The sequence below is a fragment of the Enhydra lutris genome, unplaced genomic scaffold (assembly GCF_002288905.1).
Source record: "Enhydra lutris kenyoni isolate GAN:26980312 unplaced genomic scaffold, ASM228890v2 scaffoldscaffold21, whole genome shotgun sequence".
NCBI lineage: Eukaryota > Metazoa > Chordata > Mammalia > Carnivora > Mustelidae > Enhydra > Enhydra lutris.
In genome coordinates this window covers 48803662-48811349 of record NW_019154105.1, presented here as the reverse complement: position 1 = coordinate 48811349, position 7688 = coordinate 48803662, and positions in this window count along the sequence as shown.

The following is a 7688-nucleotide window of genomic DNA, read 5'->3' as shown; positions in this document are numbered from 1 at the left end:
ATTTAAGCAAGGTTGAAAACAGCCTTTAATGATGCCAGCCTGTGTTCTGTTCCTTTAGCAGTTCTCCGCTGAAACCTGATCCTTTGAAGTCTAGTGCTTTCTCACAACGATGTAACCCATTATTTGACGTTTCCTGAATTCTGGCAGCAGCCAGACGAATGGATTCCCTATAGTGGGCCTGACTGAACAATTCTAAAATGATCAGCACCATCAGAGAGCTCTTGAAGACACTCCTAACGAATGCAGAAGTTCAAAGTGGTTTAGTTCAGGTGTTATTCTTGGAGCCACTTTTTCAGGATCTTATGCTAAGATCCATCTTGGTAGCAGTGGCTGTGGCCAGGGGAGCGCCAAGCTGCGGACCCACTGGCCCTGGGGTGGGGTCCCCGCCAGCAGGTGCAGAGCGCAGCTGCCCCTTCTCCAGGCCCAGCCTGACGGCTCAGAGTCGGGCGGGCAGTGCCCCTCTGTACTTGCTTCTGTCACTGGCCAGCTTCATGCTGCTGGAGAGTTTGGAGTGCACAGGGCAAGAACCTGGCTTTTCCCATCCGTATCGGTACCCAGGTTTTCCCAGGCCGGGTGACTCAGGGCAGGGTGCTGAGTGGAAGAAGAAAGATGAGAGCCGGGCTCCCGGGCGCCCTTCTCAGGCACAGCCCAGGGAGGAGTGCCGTCCTCCCCTCTGGAGACATTCTCCGCCACCTCTACTTTGTGAAGACTGCCAGCCCCACTAAAGGCTTTAGGAGATTGGCAGGAGGAAACCCCAGGGGGTCTCAGAGGACACAGCCCTGTAGCTGGTCAGAAGGGCAGCGGGCCAGGGTCTGCACACCTGAGAATTTATTTTGGTGTCAGGATGAAAACTGGCAGTCTACAGACCTGCTCTGTTTGGTCTGTCTGGTTATTAGTTGTTTGTTGTTTTAGTGGTACATTTCATAAACCTGGTTATCTGGCTTCTCCAGCAAAGTCCAAAGATCTTGCAACATCACTCCGTGTCTTCTCATGCAACCCCTGGAGCTGAGCCCTGAGAGGGCATTTCCTGCCCACCAGTCCCCCCCCCCGCCCCCCGACACAGAATGCACCTGTCCTCTAGTGCCTGGCTTCCTCATGTGTGTTTCCTACCTGCAGCACCTGTGAGGGAGAGACTCCTGCCCCACTCTGTTCAGGTGCTTTATCTGTTTCCTCATCCAAGCAGAACTGAGCTCTAAAAGCAACAGCACTATTTAAAGGGAAGACCTTTCCCTCCCTGGGCCCTGGTGCATCTCACTCTTCCAAAGGCAGCAACACTGGGCTGGAGGTGGGTAAACTGGGAGGCAGGGACTCTAGGGGAGGCTTGCTGGATTGCCAGGAAATTGATCTTTCATGAAGGAACCAGTGTGAGAGGACACTGTTTTTGTGGGCAAGAAATCTAAGTGTCTTTGGTTAGCTGGTAAGGTGTGGGGTGGGTAATAGGGTGGTTTAGTGGGGGAAGAAGGAAGGAAGAGAAAGGACCCTCATCCTGGTAGAGGCCAGGCCTCCCCTTCACCTTGCCTCCACTGTCTTCCTTCTAGATTGTTATGTGCATGAGAGTTAGGTACCCAAAGAGCTAGAGTTTGTGTTATTTTAAATTTACCATGTGTTTTGGCAGCTTTTCAGGTAAGGTGAGAGGACATAGAACTGATAAAAATTCCAGTCCTCATCAACGTACGCAGACACATTTGGGGGAAGTTTTGGAGGTTACAGGTAGACTCTCCTATTTCCTACACATTTCACGAAATTAGGATGTGTGTATGCAAGCTCCTTATTTCCATACAGTCCAACTAGCCTACATCTGTGTAACTCTACAGTTACCAAGCCCTTTCCTGTTACAATCTTAGCAAATTTTCATTACGAGTTGGGGAGGGTAGGTTTAAAATTTTTCCCCATTTAATGGGTATGAAAATTCCCAACTCAGAAATTGGCGGCATCGCCTAATGGATGGATGGATAAAAAAAATTTTTTTCCTAATTTTTAAATTAGTAGGTATCGTTAGTCCTATCCATAACAAGAAATGATTAGATTTTACCCTGTGATTATCCCTGTTAAGGTTAGTATATACCTTCCAATCTGTTTCTTCCCATAGCTATCCTTTGTTTTCAGTGGTAACCCATTGGCTCATGGCTGGCCTAATGAGGGTTTTATTATGTATGCATAAAGCAATAAATATATTTTTTGCCTACATGACAGCATTATAATATATCAATGGGAGAAAGGTGGTTACACATTCATATAAGTGGTTTCCAATTGTTTGCCACCATAAGCATTACCTTTTAGGAACACCTAAAAAATACTTCTGGAGGAGGGTCATGAGACCATCTAGGAGTAAAGCAGAATAGAGACCAATTTTAAACACCACTGTCACTGACAGTATCATCTGAGATAATATGCACTGCCCCCCACTTCGTCTTTTCCCCCAACCCCTCCCACACTGGGTTCTAGAACTTTCCCTTCTCTTTTTTCTTTTCTTTTTTTTTTTTTTTGGTAGTCACCTGTGGTGGGAATGTGAGATTGCCCTAATGGGCTGTGGGAGATCTCTCTGTGTGAGCTGGCACTCAGGAATCACTCACATCTCTTCCTTTGGCATCTCCAACCAGGCCTGTGGGATCCAGACCCAACAGAGAGTGGAAAAGAGATTCGAACCTCCAGGATGGCATTCAGGCTTAAGTTCCGAGCTGTGAGTTCTTCCTTAACTTCAGATTATTTTATTTTTTAATGTAATTAACCAAAAACTAACTTTAAGTAATGTGGTCAAATGTTATACATTTGAATTACTTTAAATCCCCTTGGTTTAAAATTTAAGTCAAGTGACATATTTAGGGAGCCATTTGGATTCCCAATCCCAGTCCCTCAACCCAGGAAGGAGACATTTCTTTGGAGATCTAGTGTTGAAAAAAAAGAGGCCCTATGATAAACTGTGAAGGAAACAGAACTGCGGTGACAATGGCTGCAGGCAGGGGAAATGTTCAGTGAAAGTCTGACACATGAATGACGAGGGGGAGTGTCCATGTGAAAATTCAGAAAAGTGTTCTGGGCAGAGGGATGACAAAAGCAAAGGCCCTGCGGTAGGAATAAATGACGGAAACAAAAGGAACCTCAGAATGGCAGGGAAGCCACATTTTTCTCTGCGCTGAACTCCTGGCCACCCCAAAGGCCCTGGGGCCCAGTGTGATGATCTGATCCCCACCGCTTACCCTGGGCCCTCTGTATGGTACTAATGTGTCAGACTTACTCCCTTACCATTTTTGCCCTTGTAAAATGGGATTTTAGTGTCAATGGCCTCAGTACTTTAGAATCTAGCTTGGTACTGTGGAGTAAGATGTTTTCTGATTAGCTAAAGCGGTGTTAAGCCTGGGCAGTAAAAAGATGCACAGAAATAGGCCCATTAGACCTTTCCCTCTTGCTTTACACAGTTTTAATGACCATTAATTAAATGGATAAATGAATGAGGTGAGCTGTTTTCTTAATCCCCAACAGGTTAGAAATAGCAATATAATGATGGCTTCTGATAACGATAACACAGGCGGTTCCTGCTACGTGTGCTCAGAGAGACAACTCAGACCTAACTGCTAATACCGTGCAAACAAGGACTAAAAAAAAAATCACCAAAACCCTCCCCAGACACATGCACGCCCGCACACACACGGGAAAAATAGAAAATTTAGCTGTCTGGGCCTGTTTCAGGTAGAAAAATAGCTCTGAGGTGCTTCAGAAATAAAGAGACGGTCACTAGGTTTTGCAAAAGAAGGTCATCGGGAGGCTGTTGGAGTCCATTTGGTGCTGGCAGGCAAAGTCCGTGTGCGTTCTGTTTTAAAAGTGGATCACATAACTGGTGAAACATCTGGGACAGAAGCAGCTATCCTTCCAAGTGCCAGAGATGCGGACGATCATAGTACATACTTCAAGGACGTGGACAGTCAGTGGCTCAAACCTCCCTTCAAAGGATTTCAAAGTCCCTGATAGAACCCAGAGCCAGATCTCTTTCCTGGACCCCTCCCCAGGACCACCAGGGGTTTTTTGTGTGTGTGTTTTTAAGCTTTTTAATTGTGAGATAGTCACAGGAAAGGAAAAAACCTAGGATTAGTACAGCTCAAGGTTTTATCACAAAGCAAATGACCACAACCCATTGTCAACGCCTCAGAAATTCCAGCATCCTCCCTCAGTCTTACCCCCTCCTTCCCAACACAGTGACCCTCACGTGACTTCTATGGTAAATCCTTGCTTTTTTCCTCAGTAATACCAGTTAAGCATGCATTCCTGAGCACTAAGATTTTTTTTCTTTTTTTTTAACTTTTTTTTTTTTTAATTTCTTTTCAGCGTAACAGTATTCATTGTTTCTGCACCACACCCAGTGCTCCATGCAATCCGTGCCCTCTCCAATACCCACCACCTGGTTCCCCCAACCTCCCACCCTGTGCCCCTTCAAAACCCTCAGATTGTTTTTCAGAGTCCATAGTCTCTCACTAAGATTTACGTTTGGGCCGGTTCCGGGAGTTTCATACACGCAGAATCCAACAGTGTGAACCCTTATGTCTGGTTTCTCTAACTTAAGCGGCTACCTTTGTGAGAACACCTATCCATTTCCTTCCATGTAACAAGTGGTTCATTTTCATCCTGGGTTATCTGGCCACTTTTGATGCCCCAAATGGCAATTTCCTAATAGTATTACATTGTAGGAACATTTTTTGGTTAATATGCCATCCTATTAATGGAGGTGGGCTTCTGGGCTGTTTCGTGCACTGTGCTGCTGAGGACAAATTTGGGTGACTTTGTCTTTTGGGGAACATATGTGTCCATGTCTCTTGGGCATATGTCTGGGATTGGAGGTGTAGACACTGGGTTTAAATCTAATGGCGGTTTAATTCTCCCATTTCCTTCAGTTGTGATACAGAGCACCTTTAATGTGTTTATGAATTATCCTCATTTGTGAAGGGCCTGTTCCAGTCCCTGGAACATTTTTTAAATTAGATTTTTTTTTTCTTGATATCTGAACACTCTTTACATATTCTGAAATAAGCTCTTGGTCAGTTCTATGTGCTCTAGACCTCTCCCTCTGCTCTGGTTGGCCTTTTCACGGTCATAAAAATATCTTTTCCTTTATGGTTAATGCATCTTGTACACTATTTAAGAAGTCTTTCCCCCACCCCGAGTTCATGAGTATTTGTTGATGTTGTTTTCTAGAAGTCCCAATTATTTTGGCTTTTACATTTAGATAAACGCTTGGGTGTGTAGGGTGTCCGGGAGAGGGTCAGGTCCGATCTGTTGCTGATTGGGTCTGCATTTGTCGTGGGTCATCTTCACCCTGCTGCTCTAAGAAGATATGGCTACAAATCTAATGTACATATGTGTTCCCGAACTCTCTATGCTTTCTGCTCATACCCGTTCTTTGGGCAACCAAACATCCCTAGAAGGAAAAGGAGATAGGAAATTAGTGAAAATGCTTGCTGGTTAATGTGGGTGGAATTGGTAACTGGATTAGGACTTGAACCCTGTCAACTAGGAGCAGTCCTGCCACATGGGGGAGAGTTATTTCCGCTTCTCTGGGGCCCCGTTTCCCGGCCTCTAGACCTTGCTCCTCCTAGTAGAAGGACTAATGACTTCATATATGTACAGTATTCAGAACAGGACTTGGGTAAGTGCTCAGTACAGAGCAGTCACAAAAGTCTTTAGTCTGCAAGGTAAAAACTCCTGTCAAGCCAAACCCTAATCTGAACGAATAGATCAAAGTCGTGCTGTGTAGTATACTATTCGGACATCTTTACAGAAAAAGATATCAGAAGGTTTGATTGCAAGGTGCTGCCCAGGCCCCAGAGAGTGTCTCTCATCTTACTTTCCCCAACTGGAAAGTTCTGAATTCTGAAGCACCTGGGCCCCAAGGCTCAACAAGGATTGTGGGCCTCTATTATTAGCACAGAGTTTTGTAGCCTCAGGTAAGACTCTGGGTGGGCCTCGATCTTGCATTGATACATTTAATCCAATCAGTGTTACCTTACTGGGCAATAGCAGGCACAGAAAGCACTCAATGAAAGTACTTTTAGAAGTTTGTGTGTAAACAGGGACCGTGCAAAGTGTGCAAAGTATGCGTAGGTTCTTCTTAAGCATGATACTGAGTTGTATCTGAGGTGGGATGAAAATGGGAAAACACCCCATAGCAAACTGTGCTCCCCTAAAGGGAGGGATTCAGGAGTGACACATACACACAGCATCTAGATTTCTTCTGGACTTTATGGAAAAATAGGAAAACGATAATCCCAAACTAGAATCAAATAGATATTATCCCTCATCAATTACCAGGATGCATACACATGAAAAGAAAGCCTCCTGATTGAACCAGCATTTTCCTTTTCAATTAGAATAGAAAAGGGAAACCTTTCCCTTTTCAGTGTTTTTTTTTTTTTTTTTTTTTTTTAATTTTATCTATTTGCTCCTCGTTGGGAGTGACAGAAAGGCAACATGACCGTGCTTAGCCCTGTGCCCCACAGCAAAGCCCACCATTATTGGTCACGGGAGGCTTGTTGGGATGGATGCCCAAGGCCGCCCCCGAGAGCCCCTGAGATGGTGTCTGCAGCCTGCCTGGCCAGGGCTGGAGGAGGAGCTGAGCTCCGTGAACACGGGCCAATGGACCACCATCGCCAGAAGACTCTGCTTTGGAAGTCACCCGGAGGAGACTTGCTGGTTGGTCACTGCCTCCAAGGACTAGCTTTGAAGTCTGGCACCCACTAGCAAAACCATTATCCCTCGAGTAAGAACAGCCCCAGGGCTGATTTGATTTCTCTGCCCACTCTCCAAGCACTGAGTCCTGACCCCTGGACTGATGTGCCTAGCTAGCGTCTGAGGCTGAGGAGAAGTAACCTCAGTCCTGAGGTTCCCGATGAGACTAATCAAAGCTTCCCGCTCAGTCTTCTAACACCGGAGGTTCCTGGTGAAAACTACACTGGTTAATATGTACTGAGTGCTTCTCGTGCTCATCGGGGACTGTGCTATATGCTCTAAATATTTTAGCTGATTTTACTCTGATCGGGACATTATTCCCATTCTACACAGCAGCACATGAAGTCAGGGAGAGCAAAGGGTAGAACCGGAAACTGGGCTTAGGCACTTTGACCAACCAGAGTTAAGTGTACATAACCACCGACTTCTCAACCCCGGGGACAGTCCTTCTCAGTGGGTTCTAGGAAGTGGCACTGCTGATTTCCTCCTCCCCAGGGAGGAGAGGGCTCTTGGTTTGGGGATTAAACCCATGGGCCCTTCCACACTTCCTCTGTGTGCAGCAGGGCTACTGGTAAACTGAGCCTCGCTTACCTTCACTGTAAAACCAGGATTATGTGGCGGAGGGAAGGGGCCTGGGTTTTGCAATAAGATCGAGGTTTTGCAATAAGATCGAGGTTTGATCTCCGCTTAGCAAACCTGAGTAACGCTGTGCCATGCCCCCTAACACTTCCAGAAGCCTCCACTAGAAAGGAAGCTACTGTCCCTCCTGGGAAGGGGTTTGTGTGATCATCGGGGGTCAGCCCTCACCTAACTGGGTAGCTCTTAGGGTAAGTGCCATGATAGGCTCTCCCTGGGACAGGTCCTCTCACAGCCAGACAAAGCTGTGGGGCCACATGGGGAGTACACAAGTCAGAAGAGGGTGAAATTAGGGACATGGTTTGCCAAAGCCCAGATGAACTGTCAGGGGCACCAGT